The sequence below is a fragment of the Camarhynchus parvulus genome, chromosome 2 (genome assembly GCF_901933205.1).
Source record: "Camarhynchus parvulus chromosome 2, STF_HiC, whole genome shotgun sequence".
NCBI lineage: Eukaryota > Metazoa > Chordata > Aves > Passeriformes > Thraupidae > Camarhynchus > Camarhynchus parvulus.
Genome location: NC_044572.1, coordinates 62,462,282 through 62,484,406, shown reverse-complemented (window position 1 = coordinate 62,484,406; position 22,125 = coordinate 62,462,282).

Sequence of the window (22,125 nt, the reverse complement as noted above, 5' to 3'; positions counted from 1 at the left end):
TTTTCCTTGAGCTCCATTAGCAAGAAGGATTGCGCAGATATCTGAGCCCAAACAAGACTACAGACAGTTTTATTTGTCCACCACTTATTTCCCATTTGTCATTAATTAGGTCAGGGAAGGACAAGCACGTTTATTTTTTATTCTAGCCCTGTTATTTCCCTGAAAATTTTCATTTTGGGGGAGATGGAACATGTTTTTCCCTGAATACAAGTTTCAAGCACAAAAAGGAGAAGAGAGTGTCCTTCAGAACTCTCGGGGATATATGTCAGAGATGCTTTGAGGTTACCATACATCCTTTTCAATCCCATGAGGGTTCCAACAACCCTGGGGTTCTTCCTGCAGTCCCAGGTTAGGTCAAACCTGGTGCAGCTCTTTTGAGCAGAGCTGTACTTGTGCCTCTCTACCATGTAAATGGACAACTCTGCCACAGGCAGCTGTGTGGGCAACAGAGTTCTGTGTGACCTGAGGCTCAGCCCTGCCTTTCCCTTTTTGGGTTTCTTCACCCATCTATTTGGGCTCTGAGTTTCCCAAGGCAGAGGCTCCTCTCCCAAGCCCATGGAGTGCTCTCCACAGAGGTGGCTCAGTACAGATAGGAAAAATTATTGTAGTGGAGAAGGAGCAAATGCAAGCCCAGTCAGAAAGAAAACTACTTAGTTTCCTTTGGAAAAAAGCCGCATAACATCAAAGGATTTTAATAGTGTTTAAGTAATGCTTTTTTAAATGTGAAGATACTTGTTTTCTCAGTCATTTGTAACAAAACCTATTACATGTATGACAGTGCAATCCATCATAAACACAATGAAACATGTAAGGTGGGAGGAGGAACTCATGACATGTTTTTAATAGACATTTCTTCCCTTCCCCCTCCAAACTGAAGGTATTTGTTATGACTTTTACTTAAAATGGGGAAAGAAGAGGGAGGGGAGTATGTTTTGAATTCACTGGAGAAGAAGGAAGATTTATTTTCTTTTATTTTATTTTAGTAGCTCGAGGCTGCCTTTGAGTAACTAGGTATTACAGTCCTGGTGCATCTCTAATTAATAAGATCAACTGCCCCTGAATTTTCTTTTACAAACTAATTTAGATATGTCAAGGCTGCAATTATTTTGAGAAAGATCTGACTCCTTGCTTATTCATCTTTCCTCCTACTCCATGACAAAATAAAACCATCAGCTTAAATGCCCTTTGAAGTCTGTTTTAGGTACTTGATTGAAAATTAAACACTGCCTTGCCACTGTTAAAAGTGGTCAAGGTTCCCATTCTTTTTCCTTTTTCCCTCACCACCACCCTACAATTTGCAAAGGATAATGAACCTTGGGATCTGGCTTAGTTCCAGATACAGCCTGGCACTGCCATGGCCATCTGGGCCCCTATGTGATCACAAATCTCCATGTGTGATGGATGTCATGGGATGAGATGGCAGCACCACTGGGGTCAGTGGCAAAGCACCTGGCGTGGGAAGGGCCTGACCCTGCAAGGTGCTGAGCATCCTCTGGCTCCAGCTGACTTCTCCACCCCATTCAATCAAGCTCTCCCTTAGTCCCAGAGAGCCCTTGGATTTGTGGGGAATGGCTCTGAAAACTCATAAATATCAAACTGTTTATTGGGGTGAGTGGTTCACTTTTATTTGGCAGTGTTTGTGGAGCCCAGGCACCAGGCTTGTGTTATAAAAGTTATTGCATGTCAGGTGCCTCCTGAAATCCTGCTCCAATAGTCCCTTCTTCTTTCTGGAAGCCTCCAGAAAGAAAGAAATGAGGCAGGGGAGAGGAGAACGAGGGAGAATTTGAGCTCCCACTTGTTAAATCCTATCAGTCAAGCTTTCATCTCTTGACTGAGGCTGTTCATCTGGAATAGTCCCCTCGGGATGCTGAAATAAAAGGCTGAAACAGCAGGCCTAGCCTGGGCTATGCATTTCTTTCTTGTAGGAATGGTGCAACAAGGCAGAGCAGCAGTTCCCTGACCAACACAAGAACTGGATCCACCAGCAGAAGGAAAAGCTAACCATGCCTGGGCTTTACAAGAAGATCTAGTTTTTGTTACAGACAAAGTTGAGCCCCTTTAACTGAAGAAAAGCATCCTGGTTGTGGTTTTGTTTTGGTTACTCAGGCGGGTTTCCTATACAGGCAGCATGACTTCACGGTGACCTGCCTGCCACAGAGAAATGTTTTCCCCCTTCCTCCCCCACCTCCTCTTCCCTACCAAATTCAAGCAGGATCAGCAAAAAGCCTGGGAGGAGGGACACTAGCAGGCGGGCAATTCTCTGACACCCCACTGAGCATCCTCCACCCTAACCCCTGCATGGTGTGGTTTACAACTTAGACTTTATTATCTGCTGACAAACGAAGATTTTTCTGGAAAGCAAGCTTTATTTTCCCAGCAGCTGACGGAGCCTGACCGGAGCATAGCAAGCTCTCAGCAGAGCTTTAGCCGTGCCAATTCATTTATTTGGAGGTCTCAAGCTAGCATTACATCCTAGGTGATCGTAAATGCCGTCTGTCTGGAGGGGTGAGAGGGGAATTTCTAATCCAGTCCTGTCTAGACCAGGGTTTGTCATGGAGAGAAAGTCACAAAGGGGACACTGTGAATGTGCTCTACATGGCGGTGCCATCGTGGGGGCATTCTGGACGCATCTGAAGTGTAAACCTGGCATCTGGCTCTCATTAGGCTTGCTGGAAATAACTGTTCCACTGCCTTTCAGTGGTCTCTGAGAAGCTCATAACCTGAATGCATGTGGGCTTCTGGTAGCCAGATACTAAAAAGCACTCAATTTTGGGGTTTTTTTCTTTAGATCCAAAAGTTTCAAGGCTGCATTAACACGAAGAGCAAGGATGTAGCTGTAAGAAAAACATGTTTTTTCTCTTCAATCCCAGATTGATGTTTACCTGTGTCCAGCTCCACATAAGAAAGTGGGAGAAATAGATAAGAAATTCATATGATATACATGTATTTTTGCATAGCCGTGTATATGATATGCTACCTGTGTGACATCCATGCCCATTTGAAACTGAGTTAAATGTCAGATGTGCTGTAAGATGTGTTACCAATGCAGAGGGCACAGTGAGCAGTTTCCTAAACCCTGATCATAGCAACTACTCACTATGTGGAGAAACTTAACATTGAAAGCATGCTGACAGTGCCTGGGAAACGAAACAGTAAAGTCCTTGTAGGATGCTGTTGCACATTTATTGGTCAAGTCTTTCTGCCATCATCATCATCAACTTTTGCTTGAAATGTTGTCCCTTTGTGCTCCGTATTTTGAACAAATGACATGAGAGTGGTTTTTCTTGATCATGTTTTGTGGTTTTTCATGATCACATTTCATAGCTGAAACTGTATTTTAAGTACTAAAGGGGTCAGATCAGGAAAATGTTAGTATGGAATGTGTGAAGACCACCGTCAGGCGTCTCTACCCTCCCAGTGCACCCTCTCCCGCTCTGACTCTAGTCTGGCCTCTTGCAAAGTACTGCAATATCATGTTTCCTCAAAGTTAAAGTTTTGCCAAATGAAACACAAGCCTCTTTAGATCCATTTTCACCAGTATTTGTTTCCAATTATAAAAACATGGCTACTCTATTGAATATACTCCTTATTGTTGTTTCTCAGTGAAGCTAACAATTTTAAGTCTGAATGTGAATAGGAAATGATGACTTATTTATGAACAGTTTTCTGTGGGAAAAATACGGCTACTCCCTGATATTTTGAAATGTTATCTGTCCCTTCCCCCTCTTTCTGATGATGATTTTAGGAACTTAAACCCTAACAATGTGGCATTTTCCTATCTGTGCCTGTGGTGGTTTGCCTGTCAGATGGTTACAGAGCAGAATCTCCCACAAGGACAGACTGCTGACACAGACCTGCCCATGCTAGAATGAAAGTGGCCTTGCAGTTTATATTACAGAGCATTACGTTCAGTCATCTGAATCTTTCAGTAAATATTTTCCATTTTTACAGAAACTTCTCTGTTTTGACCCAAAACATTCTGGGTTTTGCTAAGCCAAGTATTGTAAGCCTGTGCTTGTTTCTCCTTCAAGCAAAAAGTGTGTTCCAAGTCTTGTGCAGAGGGTCCTCATGAACATCGCTTTATTTTTACTGAAGAAACACCCCTGCTTGGAGAAGCAAGCTCTCCATACTTCTTATGTGCCTAAAAATAATCCAGAATTAAATATATATTGGTGCATTTCTGTAATCTGTGTCTTAGTCTGTTATGTATATTATCTTTGTACATCAGACTGCACAAGTTATTTTTAAGTCCAAATTTTCTTCTCTTTATCCCATTCCAAAAACAATAAACAAAGCTCACAAGAAAAAAGAATAATAACATATAACCTCCCTGTAAACATATGAGTATCACTCCAACAGAATTCCTCTACTGCCTAGCAGCCCCCCCAGATCTCACCTCCTCTTGCAGGTCACAGCACTGCATTAGACTGTGGTTTGTATGCCAGTAGGAACCACTGGGTATTTATAGTGCTGTTCTGCACTACCTTGTACAAGGCTTTCTTTGGATGAAAACTCATGTAAATCCACCTAGACACTTTACACCCATGCAGCCCAGCTAAGGTCACAGCCATGCTGCACAGGGTGCCCATACAACGGATGTGATGTTCCTGCTGCCAGCCCTCACCTCTCAGAGCTGGTACTGGAAACCCCAGGTGGAGGGGTGTGGGACATTTCACCTTGAGAAACAAACAAAAAATTTCTATCTCTTGCAGTTCTGGGAAAGAAATGGGGACACACCGCAGGCCCATTGCAGCAGAGGAGCCAAGCACTCAGTAAGAACCCAGCAAGCCACACCACCTTTCCATCTCATCCAGGAAAGGTGCGTTTTTGAAGCTGTATTTAGCAGATGTTGGCTACAGCACTGCAGCAAGATGCACACCAGACAAAAATAGCTGGGATCATATTTCCTTCTGTTGGCCTCGTAGGCCGGGGGATGTGGGAAGATCTCTCTCTCTGCTGGGGTCACAGCAGGGCAATATTTGTTGTCTTCTGCCTACTGTCATGTGCCCCATAAAGCCCAAAAGAGGCCTTCTCGCTATTGAAAGAAGTACTTGGCATATTTGGAGCACATGCTGACACCAGTTGCTTTTCAAAGGCTCTGTAAATTCCAGCTCACTCTTCTATCCAATTTTCCATTCAGAGACACAGCAAGGGGCATTTGGCAGACCATGAAATAAAACTGCACGTGCTGTAATCCTTTTCAGGGTGAGGCTCAAGCTCTTGCTCCCTCTCCTCCCTCCCTCTCCTTTTCATTCCCAGTCTCTTTCTATGCAAGTGTGACCAACTACAGGAGCACCTTGCTTGGATTAGACAAGGTCATGGAAAACGCTTGGAAAATCTAGGGCTTGTTATGAGCTCAGCAAGCAGTGATACTGACCTTACCAGTTTTAATAGCACAGGGGTTTAATTCCACCCTATGAGCTGTCTTTTGTTTTCTCCCCCTCCTTCTACTGCTAGCCAAGGTTAAGTCTTTGCAGATTTGGGAAAGGCTGCTTTGTCAGCCATAACAGAGTAATGCACAGTGCCTAAATCACTTGAACTGTGCTTGTGGACAGGCAAAACTGGCAGTTCTCAGATATGTGACTGAGCCCAAGAGGGGTTTGCAGTAGATGTGCCAACACCTTCAGTGTATTCCTGGATTAATTTGATATTCCCTTCTTGGCACTGAAGGATCCTGCTGCTCCACTCGGAGTATAAACCACGAGAGTAAAAAGAATGTTCCTCAGCCTCAGTGTCTGTCAGGGTCTTACTCTGCAAGGGCACCTTTAGAGTGTACCTTTAGAGTGCAAAAGTGGTGCAGAACAAGGCAGTGGAAGTGATCCTTAGAAAAATCAAAAGGATGGGGGGAGAGACTTCATGCCAATAACTCGTGAGCTTTAGGGACCAAACCTAGTTAGTTACTTTAAATTGACTTTGTTCCATTGACTTGGTTTCTCACTTATGTGTAGCTTTGTGTGTTTCCAGATCCTTTAATTTTAGGCCTCTGAGAGGAAAAAAAAAAAATCTATCAGATTTCCCAGTGTCTATTTTCCTGAGCAAGACTGCTGTTCCAAGTTTCTCATGGGTCAGTACTGCTGGCTGTCAGTTTGTCAGTTTGCTCCCTCTCCTCCTCCTCTCCCCTCCCACCAGCCTCCAGCCACTTGTTCCCATTCCACTTCTCAGTTAAAATGCAGGCAAAATGGGTGCTGGAGGCACCAGCCAAGCAGTGGGAGAAGGGAAGGAGAGGAGGGGCTGGAGAGGGGGAACGGGCTTCCCTGTGTAGTACTGGTTAGGTGTTGTGTTGGGTCATCCCATGGAGCCATCTCCCGTGACATTAATGATTTATCACTGGACAATCATTTGTGTTCATTGAGCCTACCCACCAGTGAAGTGGCTGTTGTGAAGTCACGTGTTGCCACAGTGATGAAGAAAGTCCTTTTCCCATAGAGCTGACTTCAGGAGATGAGAGGTGGCCACAGGCTCATCGACGAGTAGAAATCATCTGTGGGACAAGCAGCTGCTGAGGAATGCGCTGTAACATGACTATGGTAGCCAGGAGGGGAAGGCACAGATCAAAAGAAAATGGGGAAATGCCTGTAAGGAAAGGGAAGACTCAGGAGGGAAGGGTGAATTATTTACATTAACACCAACCAAGTTGTATTCAAAGGGGCACTTTTATTTTGAGCAAGTAGTTTTCCAGTATATGACTCTGGCATGACTTCCTAGCCTTATTTCTCGAAATTGAATTTTAAAAAATCCATTCTCGATTTGCTTTCAGCAACTTGGAGAGAATTCATATCTAGATGCAAACATCATGGCTTAGTCCAGTCCTTTCTGCCTTTCTCTTCACTCATTTAGTTTCCAGTTTAGAGCTTTCAGATGTGGGTAAGGGATAAAACAAAGTTGTTTTGTTAACCTAGGCCCATTTCAGCTGCCTTCTGGTAGAATAGTCTTCAAATACATATTTGTACATACTTGTATGCCAGTACCCCTTTGGTTTAGAAACTTACAGAAATAGGTTATCATATATGAATACATTAATGAATATAAGCTGTATTTCTCCACATATGTCTAGACCAGTCTCTTTGTACTGAGCGGAGATGCAGTTTTTAGTTGCCTTGAGTTTTAACCCAGTGACATTAGAGAAGAGGAAAAGCAATAGTGATGGGCCCCAAGGTGTGTTTACTAAATGTCTTTGGAGCTGCTGCAAATCCATGCCTACTACTGTCTCCTGTAATTCAGAGGAGCTGTGTGGAAAGGGAAAGCAAAAACTGCTGATCTCAGCAAATTTGGTACAAATTTGGGCAAAGGATCAAAGATTCTGCTTTTATGGAAACTAGTTCATCAATCCTTTCATGCAGCAGATCTTTTTCTCCCCGCCCCCCTCCCTTTTTCTTCTTCTTCGTTTTCTTTTTCAGCAATTCTTGTTTAAAACATGAAATGGAAAAAAAAAAGCTTTATCACTAGCCAGAGACTGATTTCCACCAGCAAGTGAAGGTTTCTTTGCCTTGGTCTTTTCTAACAACCAGTAAATATCCAAACACATCGTTGTGCCAGATAAAAGAAGAAAGTAATAATGCTGTATAAAATCAGCCTGGGCCGCTAGCTAAGGAGTTGGCTTTAGTTTCTTTCAGAATTAAAGGAATCAAATCCAGTTCTGTGCTGGTATTTACTGTCAAGCGGCCTACTTCAGATTTTAATGATCTCTTGAGACCCTGGCCTGACCCAAAATGTTGTTACAACTTGGCCCACCCCAGTATAATAAACTAAAATCCTGTCACATGGTGCCCCTCATTCAGTAATTAGATATGTCCTAAGAACAGTATTAAGTACTGTGCCTAAAAACAGGCTGAGCAAATGCCAGTTTACAAGAGATTCATGGTCAAGGTGCTGAGTGAATTGCTGGCTATAAAGGCATGCCTCAAACAAAAAGAAATTAAAAGAAACCTTGCTAAGCTCCCTCAGGGAAAATCGTAGCAGCCTCTCCTCTGCATAATCAACAGCTGCAGAAGCAAAAGTGTTGCTCATCTGTTTTCCTGCCAAGCGGAAAATATATACTATATGCATCATGGAGATGGAGAAGGGTTATAACAACATTATAGATAGAAAACATTTATAAATGGCTAGTTGGATGCTACTTTTCAGGCAAAGAACCAGAGAAGTAAGAAATTGTTGCAGAAAATGCCAAAATGTGCTTTAAAAATGGAGGAGTAATGAATACACTCTCTTGTGTCTATACATTATGAATGCAGAATTTATTTATATTGCATTTCAGCAACGTTATACTCTACTTCACACTTAATTATATTAGATAAATACCTGGAGTGAGGAACACATTGCTGACACTTGCAGCTAAGAAAGTCTTTTGTCATAAAAATAAGGACTCCATTTTTGCTAGGCGGAGACAGCTTTAAGTGTTTTCATAGTTAACCCAATCTCTACTGCTATTTCTAAGTAGGGTATTAACACCCTATGGTCCCGGAGGCTTTTCTGCTTGAAGACCTTACACATCACCTCACATCAGTGAGATCAACAATTTGCTGCACCATTCTTACCCTGGGCAGCTAAGCCAGGTTCAGGGTACTGAAATGCATCGTCATTTCAGTAGGTTTCTTGGTCTCCCAAGGTGGAGTGATATCCCAGGTAATGTGAAACCTCCAATAACATCATCAGTGGTGCAGCTCTTAGGTGAGAAATGGAGCAGATGCTTTCACAGGGCCCCTTGCAAGCCATCGTGTCCTCTGACAGTACAGAGTTAACTGCATTTGCAGTATCATTAAGCCCACTAATTGTCTAACAAAAAAAGCCCCAAACCAAAGTGCCCTCACACAGCTCAAAAAGCACTGGTTCTAAATATATTTATTGAATCTTTACAACTGAGTGGACCAGGGACAAATCCTTTCATGCATCTTTATGCCTTATAAAGCTGCACAAGGATCACATATATGCAATTTATTATTCCTTTTTAGGTCATCTCTGGTGGCAAGGGAGGTGGGTCCAAGCATGGCATTCCCTTGTGTTTGGTGTTATTGACCTCCAAGAGGACTCAGGGTAGGCTCACAAGTGGGAGGGAAGGAAGCCATTGGAGGAGAAAGGCATTTTTCAGAGATTTCACTGTGCTGTCCCCCAACTCAGTGAGTGACGTGGTGCAGAGCAGGGCTGTCACACCTTTCCATCATTCTGCCACTCTGTTTGAGGAGGGAGGAAAAAAGAAGTGCCTGCAAGCCTTGAGCCAGGAGGCCTGGTTGTGCATCTTTTGTCAAGGTGTGGAACACACAGCTGCTCCCAAACCCTGTCAGCCTGTCTGGCCACACCACTGCTGTGGAAAACTTGGAAACTGCAGAGACGGTTTCTTTCATTGTCCTGGAAAATGGAGCCCATTGGAAGAGGCTACTGTTTTCCAAAGTGATCCTATTAGGAGCAATTACCAAAAATGGAAGATAAAATTAGCATGTGATAAGGTTCATGTAAATCTCAGATGACTGTTTGAGGATACAACAGAAGAGCTGACCTGATGCATTAAAATAATTTTTTTCCATCAGTAACAGCTAGATTATGGTTTGAACAAAAAATAAAATCACCCTGTGCAAGGCTTAAGTGCGCAGTAGATAAAAACCAGCTTTCAAACCTGACATGGAAATAATTTTGTTGTGTTTTGAGCTTGTTGTATATCTCTGTCATTCCGGCATTGGTGGGACGGGTTTGATCCCACAGACATGGGCTTAGGCACCTGGTTTTCTGGGGCCTCTTGGTTGCAATTTTCAGTGAAGAGTCTCACTAAAGAGCTCAGAAACTGATACAAAGGTGAGCTGGTGGTTGTCTCTGGCAGGATTCTCTGCTCTAGAAATGTTTAGAGCTCAGTTTTGATGTGATTTGATATATAACGTGGCATTTGATTTGGAACTGCTATCTTTTATATTATTCTCTGAACACTCTTAGAATTAATATCCATCAGATTAGTAACTGCCCAGGATAGTACTTAATCCACTTTTAATTTGAATGAGAGGATTAAAAATCTCTAAGTAAATTTTACACTACTGCCCTCTGGGTTTGGTCCATTTCCCAAGGACATAATTTAGAGTGTTATCAGGAGCTAAATAGGTCACTGTTAGGACAGCTCTTGTCCATTGCATGACACTGAGTTGGCACACAGAGGTGCCAGGTTTTAAGGGACTGAAAAGAGGGCAGACACTGATGGAGAATGAATGAGTGCATTGAAATCACCCCAGCTCAATCTGCAGCTGCATCTCTCTGTAGCAGGCACCCTCAGGAGCTTACTTGCAGCTTTATCCAGACATCCTGCTTGAGAAGTCTACAAACTCAGTAGTCTCTTCATGGGGAAACAAGCACAGATATCTTATTTTGGGATCACCAGAAACCCAGCATGGCTGGAGGATAATCACACCAAGGGAACATGTTTCCTGCCTTTCTCCATACTGCTTCTCTCTCCATTAGCTCCTTGAAAACAGTGGTGTTTGTCTCCAAGTGTAACCACGTGCCATCCTTCTCAGGGAGGAGTTGTTTGCACAAATACTAGAGAAGAGAAGTACTGGGTTATTCCTCATGCTTGAATGCTCCAGATTTGGAAATAGATGCTTCACCATCAAGTGGGTCAGAGGTGTCCCCAGGTCATGGATCCAAATGATAAGGTGGATAGGAAAAGGAAACAGAGGCTTTCACAATACGTGATTTTAATGGATGTTTAGATTGGCTGTAAATCTGCAAGTGCCTGTTTGTTTAGAGTTACCAGGATATGAATCAAAGAAATAAAAATAGCAATGCATTAAGGCTTAGAGAACCTCTTGGGAAGGAGCAAATTAATATTTCTAAATGTAAATATTTTGACCCAACCTATTAATCATGTTCTCATGCTACAGTGGGAGAGAATTGAGTTGGATGTGGAAACTTGTCTCCTGTTTTCTGCAGGAAGAGCACATTGTGCTTCGTACACCAGCACCTTGTCTGACTGATTAAGCAGTGCTATTTTCTTCAAACTTTCCTGTATTATGCCACTGGGTTATTGGGGGTTTTTTTGTAACAAAAACAATAAATCAAAACTTATTTTCCCCAATTTTTCTGTTTGTGATGTGTGGCACAGCCAGCAAATTCTAAGTCTTGGCATTTCTTTTAATGTCTTTACTACTGTGAAAAATTGCTGGAGACCTTAAGAATACATCTTAATTAAATCAGTGAATTTCCTCATCCCTTTTTCTCTATTCCTTATCATTCCCATGGTCTTATGTAGCCCAGATTTTTGAACAGGGGTGGTGATGTATAAAATGTTTAATAGATGACTAACAGATGTCAGGACATTAGCAGCATGTTATATATTATTGAGACACATTGTCATTCGAAGATGTCAACATAGTCTTCTGTCAAGTTTTGAGATACTGTATCATTTTATAGCAGTTGATATCTTCAATTACAACATCCTCCTAAGACATTTGCAAATATAAAACTAATGCTAAATATGTATGTATGTATGAAATGTATTTGCAATGATTTATCAAGTTGTTAGAAGCAATGATAATTGGAACAATTATCTCTGCTAACAGATGTACATCCAGAAAGATGATAGCAACGGTTTTGTTTGGCTATGTCTAGTTTTTCTCAAGAGTGCTGCTAAGCCAGAGGAATCACCCAGGGTTTGTGCAGGGATAGTCCCTAGCCATGGCATTCAAGCACTACAGTTCTGGGAGAGTGCTTTTAGCAGTTCTATGCCTGCCTCTGGTGCCCTAGGTAGAATTAAGGTCCAGTCTGAGGGTTGTTTTCTCCTGCTTCATCCTTTTTTTGTGAGTAATGATTTGTGATGTCTACAGCTCACTTTGGGTAGCACAGGCCTTGAAGCACATTCTTGTGTTTACTTTGTGCTGTTAATTAAAGTCTGTAAAATGAATGCATCAGTGTCTGCAGTGGGGTTCTTATTTCTGTGGAGCAGTCCAGGCTGTGGGTGATGTCTCTGTGACCCATGTTGCTTTGGCAGTGTGTGATGTCAAGAGCTGGAAGTGTTTAGACCAAATCATTATTATCAAATGATTGATAATACAGCTTAGACTTAAAATCTGTGTTTGTAAAACAGGCATTACAGCTTAGACTTAAAATCTGTGTTTGTAAAACAGGCATTACTGTAGTGTGGTGGACCCAATTGCTGGAATTTCCTTTTTCCATTGGTCTGAAAAAAGCAAAGCCCATGGTACGAAGCCTTTCTACTTCCTCCATTTTTGCCCTACAGAGCAGCTATTGTGAGGAATGTAAAGAGTTTTTCTTCCAAGGAAGTAGTCTAACGAGGTTTATAATACTTGTTGATTTACATTTTTTATATGTCCCCAGAGATGCTGTAAAGAATACATTTTACAAACGCTAGAACAAATAATGGAATTGTGAACAAAAAAAACCCAAAACATTTGCGTGTCAGAGCTACATACTTTGCCAACCTTTGCCTTGAGAAGAAATTCTAGGAGAAATGAAGAAAAGATTCCTTTTCCTGGGCTCACTTCCAGCCATTTGGCATTTTGACTACATATTAAACCAACCCTCTTTCTGAAAGTTTTGATTCTTACAGAATTTATAGGCAAGGAATAGCAGTAAACAGGAGAATAACAGCAGCTACTTCTGACAATAAAGTGTTACCAATTTTTTCCCCATTTAATATCTTTAAGGTCTCTCTAATTTATTTATTTCTTAAGTCATTCTTGGATGCCTGTCAATGTACAGAAAAAAAACCCCAAATTTCTGCATTTACTGAATATCTTGATGGAGTATAAAAGACATTTTATTTTCCTTGTCTATCTCTGACTGGCTGTTAGCTGACTGAGTAACAGTAGACAACTCTGCCTCCTTCTGCTTGTTTTTTACTCTTTATCAGAGATGCACAAAAGTACTTATTTAACTTACTTTGTGCAACCTTAGTTTATCAGCTAAGAGGTTAGTGAATTGTACAATAAAAGTACTGGGACTGAAAACTAGTAAGAGATTCCCATAGATAAAGGATGACACAGCTGGAGGTCAGGCCACATCATATGAGAAGACAAGAAAAAAACAAGAAAATTTCAAATTTGGGCTTCTACAGATCATTATCGACCAGTGCAGGTAGTAAAATGTGTCACTTAGTTCCAGTCACTATATCAAATCACATTAATTTTACCACAGCTATGAAATCTCCTTCCCAGATTGCCTCTCTCTTATACTGTCCCCTGAAGACTTCCCCTGACTTTGAGGTGACATGCTGATTTCCCACTGGAGTCATAGTTCAAATGAAATCACGTCATGGTGACACCAGCACAATTAAATCATAAGTAAAGACCATGACATGTATTTCTAAAAGCTATTATGAAATACATAGAGAGAGAGACATATAATCTGCATTAGATAGTTACTTAAAAGGCGTTTTTAAAAGCTCAATTTAAGTCAACATAGATTGCACATATTTACTACCTTTCCTTTCTAATCTCAGGGTTTAGCAAACATGAGCCTGTGTCACATCCTCTATTATCTAGATAGGAAGACTGAGATATTAAAGGTGACTTTCTCCTGGTCAGAAAGCTGGGGGTATGGGAATTTTTTGACTCTCAGGCTCCTTAAATCCTCTGTCCTTTCCATTGCGTTGATTTGTTTCCGTACTTCCTTTTTTTAGCTATAGACTAGAAGTGATCCAGGCAATCCTTTATTAAATCCAGAATCCTACTACTTCTATTCCCACTAGGGCTGTTCTTCATCTTTTACAAGCATCCTTACTGTCCTCTGCCTTCCCAAAAGTAACTGGGCTAATTGAAGGTTTTACTGTATCTGAAGAGGATTCTATTAAAATTAGACATGAAATTGAGTTTGTAGGAATGCGGTTACTGACATTAATGGGCATTAATTCTGAGGGGCTAGAGGCAGCCAAACCATACCCTGTTCCCAGCTCAGTAAAGAGCAGCATATGACAGAAAAAGAAGGGAAAAAGCACTCACACAGTTCTTCCCTGGGGAATTAAGAGTCTGCAAGAGACATCAGCTGGTCCCAGATCCTCAGGAAACGGCTTGAGTGTCACTTGTTGGCATGTAAATAGTGCAGAATAATCCTGTGCCAGATGCCATGTTTTCCTACCACATCTCAAATAGGAGCTGAGATGCATTAGTGCCATTTGAGGATGGATGCCTCTGAAGAAAAAGCCAGCATTTGCACCACCACGCAGGATAGAGGCACGCAGCAAATGTGGCGTCTTGTGATGACACGTGTGATGATGACATGGGTGTGGAGCACTAACTGATCTCGACATTGGAAAATTTGGCCCCCAGACTTACTGTTTTGAAGCCTGTCCTTTTTTCCTAATCTATGTGACTACGTTTTCAAGAGTATTTAATTTCCTAGGCAAACATTATTTCCTTTTTTATCTATTTCTGAACAGTGAACAGAAATCAACCAGACTGAAGTTACCATACAAATAAGGGGAAAAAATTACCCACATGGTGATGACCTGGAGATTCAGTTCCTAACTGGCAAAGGCCAAGAGGAATTGAGATTCTGGGTCTACAGGGTCTTAACAAGGGGGCAAGTGGGGATGTGGAGAACAGCATCTGAGATTGCATGGGCTCACATGAGCCTGGCACATGTTGTGCATCAGCAACACCAATGGACGGCACAGGAATTCAGCCTGTTTTGGCTCCACTCCTGCAAGGGTTTAGGCCTGCACTTAAGATGCACATAGAAGGAGTATGCAAACAACATTACGGAAGAGAGGCCTTTTTTCATCCAGAGACAGCCTTTGCTGCACAATTTTTTGTGCCTCAGAATATCAAGCAGCGGCAGAGTTAAGTGGAATCATATTAATAAGCATGGATAATCTCATCATCCCGGGCGGGCTGACAGCAAAGCAGCTCCAAACACACGCAGCTGAGTGAAATGTTCCTGCAATTAATCGGATTTGATTAAATTTCTCATTTAATGGCTGGAGGAAAAGAAATAGACCAAAGACAGTGAGCAACTTTCTTGCTAACCTGGAGCTTTGAGTAATGGCTGTGGAGCACCAGGTTCCCCCACTGCATCATACGGGGAAAGTGTTGCTCTGGACATAGGGGCGCAAGAATCCAGTTTCTCATAACCTTTTCTCTTTGTCATGACCTTCTCCTTTCCTGAATGAGAAGAAGAAAATTTGGACTCTCAAACAGCTGTTCTGATGCTGCTATGTTTCCATTAAAAAAAAATTTAGCCATTTAAATTTTGTTCCCAGGAAGGGGGAAAACCAACTTTAAGGCCTTGAAAGCTAAGGGGAAAGGGAGTTGTCAATCTCCAGTCAGCTTTAGATTATGATCTGTGAACTTAGACGGAGGCACAGAGCTACTGATCCCATCTTTGTCCTTGCTTATATAGGGTTAGGTTCTACTCAGAAATATTGAATCTTGATTAAAATCTCTTACAGCAAGATCCTCAAAAATCCGTAAGTAAAACAAGTAGTTGCTTTAACCGTCTTGCTAAAATTGTGCTTGACACATGGAGGCTTACATGGATACAAATTGGGCCTGGTTTCAGCTTAATTTTTCATTGTATGATCAAATTATGTTACCTGTTGAAAATTTGATTTATTTTATACAAATTACTTGAGCCCTTTTTAGTGTGTCTTTGAATAAAGAACTAAAAAGGGCAAAGAAATTTTCCATGGAAACCCACAGCATTTTACAAATATCCCAGCTGTGACATATAAAACAGCTTTTTCAAAACCCACTTAAAGCCTTAGTGAGCCCTATTTTGCATCATTTTCTGTGATGGGTAACACTAGTGACATAACAACAGTGGGAATTGACTACATCTTCCAGATCACCTGGTTTAGGTAAGATTTGCACATCATAGCGTTTAATGTAAGCTTTCTGTTGCAGGGGTCCTGCCCTCTGTCCAAGAAGTAGCAGTTGCCTCTACATGGCTACAGGGAAGCCAGGTCCCATGTGCAGCTTCTGGTGGGTCAGGCATTATGAGGTCAGTACTCTTACTTCCTAAAATATTGGAAAACTTAGTTTATGTTGGACTGATTTACAATATCTGAACAAATTAGAATTAAGAGTGGATCAGTGGGCAGAGGCCACTTGTATGAGGCTCAACGAGACTTAGTGCCAGGTCCTGCCCTAACATCACAACAACACCATGTAACACTACAGGACTAGGGAAGAGATGCTGGAAAGCTGCCCAGTGGCAAAGGACCTGGTGAGGTGTAGGTCAGCAGTGGCTTAACATGAGGCAGCAGTGCCCAGGTGGTCAAAAGGACATTGGCATCCTGGCCTTTGTCAGTGATTAGCATGGCCAGCAGGAGCAGGGCAGTGATTGTCCCTCTGTACTTGGCACTGGTGAGGCCACACCTCAAGTGCTGTGTTCAGTTTTGGGCTCCTCACTGCAACAAAGACTGGAGCATGTCCAGAGAATGGAAATGGAGCTGGGGAAGGATCAGGAGCAGAGGTCTGATGAAGCTGAGGAAGCTGGGGTGTTTAGCCTAGAGAAAAGGAGGCTTAGGGGGGATCTTATCCCTCTCTACAACAACCTAAAAGGAGGGTGTAGTGAGGTAAGGGTTCATCTCTCCCAAGCATCAGGAGACAGGATGAGGAAACAGCCTCAAGTTGCACCAGGGGAGGTTGAGATTGGATATTATGAAAAATTTCTTCAGAGAAAGGATGGTCAAGCACTGGAACAGGCTACGCAGGGAAGTGGTTAAGTCAGCATCCCTGGAGGTATTTAAGAGATGTGCATGTAGCATTTAGGGACATGGCAGTGCTGGATTAAAAGTTGGAGTCAACAATCTGAAAGGTTTTTTCCACCTAAATGAGGACCTAAAGGTTTTTCCACCTAAATAGGACCTCAATGGTTCTCTGAGTCGAGAGAGAAGCAGCATCACAGCTCAGTCTCGTGTGCACATACAAACACATGGAGTCAAGTGCATGCACACACGTCTGCATATACATGTGTGAGCACACCCCACCACAGTTCCTTAACATCAGTACAACTTTTTCTCTGGTTTGTGTCACATATACATGGATCATTTCTAAAACCATTGTAGGATAACAGAACTTGCAAATTACAAAAAAAAAAAAAAAAACCCATATCTTCTTTTCTTTCCCTCTTGGGTTCTTAGGTGTGCCAGTAAAGCAAGACCCAAACACCTACAAAGCTGGACACCCACCGTAACTTACAGTGGTGGTTGTAAAAACACTGATCTAAGTCAGCTCCCACAACTGCGCATGAGTGAAACTCACAGGGGATCGAGCCACCTGCTTTACCCTTTGCCACAATAACTAATACTCCACTTTGGAAAGTTTCCAGGCCAAAAGGTGGCTTGCTCGTGCATTGGCTTAGTGGGGCACTGACAAGCACTCCAGGGATACCCTGGTTACTTCAGCTTCAATCCCCACCATCTCAGCAAGCAGCCCCCAGCTGAGGTCTCCAGAAAGACATGCTCATTCTGAAATCCTGCTAGGCCCCTGCTTTATTATTTGTCTTTCCTGTCTGGCTGATCTAATCATTGTCTCAGTACTTTAAGGGTTCACCTTGTTAGAACCACCCAGGATGCCAGGCAATATTCAGCCACACCCAGCTGCCTCTAGGCCAAAATCTGGCAACATCTGCTGCCTACCAGGTGCTGGTTCACTGGTGGGACTGCTCCTCCTGCATGTCCACCCCCTAAATTTGCAGTGAAATAAATGCCTTCTCTGTCCCTCTTGGCAGTAAGTGGGGGCACTTCACCAGTATGGAGATAGATATTATTCTGTCACTGAAATGAACCTAGACTGGAAAGAGCTATGCTGGCAAGGATGTGCCTTTTTTCCCTATAACATTATGGGTAATGCCAGCCCACACAGGCAATATACTCTAAAAGCATAGTTTAGTGTTCATCTGTTTGTTTTTCTTAATTGCTGTGCAGCAGCTCCCTGTCCATTACAGAAGGTAGCATTATCCTTTCTTCACAGCCAGGGATTTACAATGCACAGATTTAGAGAGGAATCCAGGCCATGCTGAAATCCACAGACGAATTCCCAGGCCTGACCTTGGCAGGGCTGGGATTTCACTTAAAATGACTTGTGTTATGTATCATGCAGAAAGGCTGTTGCATATTATGGGATTGAAGACTGGTTTGGGGAAAATAACCTGTTTAAAACATTGTTCTTTTTAAAAAAACATACACACTATGCAGAAATAAAAAGCTGTTTGGTCTCATCTTAATTTAGGTGGTGATTTGCCAACATATTTCTTCAAGAACAACTAAGGATAAAGTGGTTGTTTTGTTATATTTTGCTATGAGATTGTTATTTTTTGTTTGAATATGTTTTTCTGAAATCTATGAGACGTTGTTGCAAGAAACACCTGAGCTCACTCTTGCTTTCCTGTGTGAATGTAAGGACAATCGAGTTGAAAAGGTCAGAACAAATATGTGTTACCTCAGCTTTTCAATATGTAATACTCAACTTCAGTTGAGTATGCAAAGTGAAATAATTCAGACTTTCTGCACCACAAGAAATTATCAGCATTTCTGTTCTCCTAATTTGGAGGTGACAAAGTACCCAATCATACTTTTTTCACTTTCTTCTCCCAAGAAAGCATAATTTCTGTTTTTCAGACAGCTCTGGCAGTGTGTGGCTCTATGTGGTATTCAAAAGCTTCATCCTTGCTTTGGCATGGGAAGGATGCCCTCCCTATTCTACATGGTTACTGGCTCTGGATTCATCCCTCAGAACCTGCCTGGCTGGCGCTCGCCCTTTGCAATGACCCACCCACCAAACAGAGTGACAGGGATGTGGGCTGGACTCCTCTGGGTAGCTGGCATGGCCAGGCTTGACCGGAAGTAAGGAAGGAAATGCAGCAGGCGGCCATATTTCTTGATGAAGAGGTCTGACCATTATTCCTTCAGGGATAAACCCAGGCTAACAACTTATTTCATATCAGTTAGTGCCAATCTGGCATCTGAGGGGCTGTGAGAGCTCTGCTGCTGAGAGCCTGCATCGGATTCAGGCAGCTGACCCCGAGGTGAAAATCTATCTCATTAAACACCCCCTGAGACACCCAGGCCCCATCTACTTTTTCTCTGCTCCCTGTAATTTATTTTCATCTCTTGTTTTAATCTCCTTAGCATGACATGTGTGCTCATCACAGAGATGGGTTCTGTGCAGTCTAGCAAGCACATTCATGGGGTTCCTTCCTTTCCATGTCTGGGTATCAGCGGTATTTTTTGGCCACTTGTCAAATGTTTCCATAAAGATTATCTTTCAGGGTTTCACATAATCACATTAACAGGGCAGACATTAAATAGAAGTGGGGAAAAGGTGCTCAGAGGGAGTGGGGGAAGAGAGAGGAAATGGTTTGGTTCTTTCATTGCAAGGAAAAGGCGACTAGGGCAGAAGATGATTGCTGGACTTGTTTCCACACTAAGGCTGAGAAATAAGTAAACCAAGGTAAGGATGAGTGACTTTAGCCCTGTTAAAGCTGGGATGCAAATATTCTGCAGAAATGACCCAGAAATTTTATTTTGCAGGTAAAGGGTGGGGGGGAAGCCCTCAGGGTTATGCTACAAGAATGCAGAGCAGCCGGGAAGAACAAACCTTGTCAGTACAAAAGGCTTTACTCATTAGGAAAGAATGACCTCCATTTTTGTAGGGCAGACCTTTGGTAGGGCTTTCTGGACTACTGTGGTCCCTAAGTGAGGGTTCTTTCCACATCTGGCTTTGCACAACACGGCCCTGCCAGATGCAAGGTGCTCCTGAGGCTGTCAGTGGCAGAAGCCCATGGGGCTGGTTGCAAGGTTCAACTAAAAGACCCTCTTGTTTGTTTTTTTGTGCCTGAAGGGTGAAGGGATCAGTTTTATTTAAGGTGAGGAATGTCAGCTCTTGATTCCTCTTAAATCAATCTGTCCACAACTCATTAGCTTATATGTAAACTTTGGATTTTAAATAAACAGCAGTACACCCTGATTTCGTATCATAGAATGTATCTGAATTTATACATGCTTTTGTTATGAACTGGAATTCACAACATGTTAAGGGCAGCTCTGGTTTTTGACACTTACAAATACCTTCCATTTTTGGTAAGACTCCAGATGGTTGTTTCTCATGAAATAAGACTTGCATCTGGAGCTACTGGTTCTCCAGCAACCTACCTACTTATATTCCTTATCCTAGGAATTAGCTTTGCAGGATCTTGCTGTTGTCTCTTGATGCTTTAAGAGGCAGTTCTACACTTTGATGCTTTATTCCAAATACTTTGTCCAGGTAGATGAATGCCAGTATATTCAACACTGCTGGCTGTTCTACTTGCTTAGTTGAGGAGAAGTGAATAAAAGACACCTCTTATAAAAGAAATAAAAGAAAGTGGATGATTTTATTTCTTATAAAAGAAATAAAAGCATGTGACTGAATTAATATTATTTTTTGCTTGTGCTGTGCAATTTGTATTGCTGGAAGTTGCTGATAGTACAAAATTTTTTGAGCTCTTGGTTAAATATTAACATGTGGGGGGTGTCTGTAATTTCCATGGGACACTTGATACAACTCCTAAGTATTGTCTGACGTCTTTTTGGCAACTTTTCTGCTCCACCAACTCTTGCATAAACATCCAACTGGATAATTTACTTGCAGCGTATTTTATCCTGGTGTCTTCAGTGGTGTAGGAAATTAGACAGCTCTTGTACTCTGATGACTCTGTCTACCTGGGGATGCAAGGGCTTTGACTTTTGGCCTGACTCTGCCCCATGGTGAGTCTGAATGTCAGTCCTTTGCCATTTCCCTGGCATTCCACTGCTCGTGGGTTGTACCTAATGATATCATCTTAAGGTGACTTCCAAACTGCTCTTCTGCCATCTTTCTACCCTATCTGCAGTAGTTTCTGGTTTGGGAAGAGGAGGGGGGTAGGTAGGAATATTGGGGGGTGAGTTTGAGATGGGCAGGCACAAGAAAGATGGGGAGAGTGCTGTTAGCAGAGGCCTGGTAGAAGCTGAACTTTCAGAAACAGGAAGGCAGAGAAAAACACCTGAAAAGATAGGAAAAATATAAAATGATAAAGGAAATTGACTCAGAAAAGGAGGGGAAGGGCTACAGTTGGGAGTTCTGCTAAATGACTGCAGTGCAAGTTGCATAGCTGGTGTTGCTCTGAGACCAGCAAGGACCCAGACACACTATGGTGTGCATCCCATGCAGCCTGGAGCTGGTAGCCACCCAACATGGAAATGCTGCCACAGCTGCCAGAATTCAAATATTGCACAGTTTGGCATTAATTTTTGTTGTGTGGGTAGATTTTCCTGCCTAGAAAATATGTTTTCCTTAACTATGCAAGTATTTTTTTGGGTGTTGTCTGACCTGGTTCTTGATGCCAAAGATATCACAGGATGAATACACCTCTATGTGTATCATGAATCAAGATAGTAAAGAAGGCAAGGAAATACTGAACAGTCCTAATCCTGGTTGCTCTTCTGCATCATTTCCAAAGGGGAGGGCCAGGTTTGGCCCTGGCCTGAGTCTGTGAAGTCTAAGTGAAACATTTTATTATATAAATCTAAAAAATATTTTTCAGACTTTCTTAGTAATGGCTTTTGTTTGATGGGTTTTTTTTTTGTTCCCCGCCTTTTTTTTTTATTGCGGCCAGCATTGGAAATATGTCTGAGCACAAAATCACACAAATCAAAGGTAGGAGATAATGAAAGCCACCCTTTCACCAAGCAAATGAGATTAAATAGTCCAAGGAGGAGCTTGTTAATACAGTCACGGGAGTTTTGAGTTGGATATCCCCTCAATCATCTGCACGCAGCAAGTCTGACTTTCATAACTCTGTCTGTGAAGACTAAACATTCTATTTTGTGGAGAACCACAATAGTCTTTTAACACAGGTTTAATTATGAAGCCCAGAAAAATGGTTTCTGCTCTAGAAAGAAAGTAATAAACAGCACTTCAGTTGAAAGAGGTTGTTTCATAGGTGAGAAGAACCATACACAAAAACTTTTTTATTATGTTAGGAAGAGCATTAAAATAATGGATGTTGTTGGTTTTGTGTTGTGCTTTGTGATTAGTACTGGAGAAAGTACTTAGATAAGTTTAGGTCACTTGCAATAAAGAAAGCACTTATGCATATGATATAACTTTATACAGGTACTAAAAACATCTCTGGTCCCAAGAGAATTTACTGAATTGAATTCAGTATCTATCA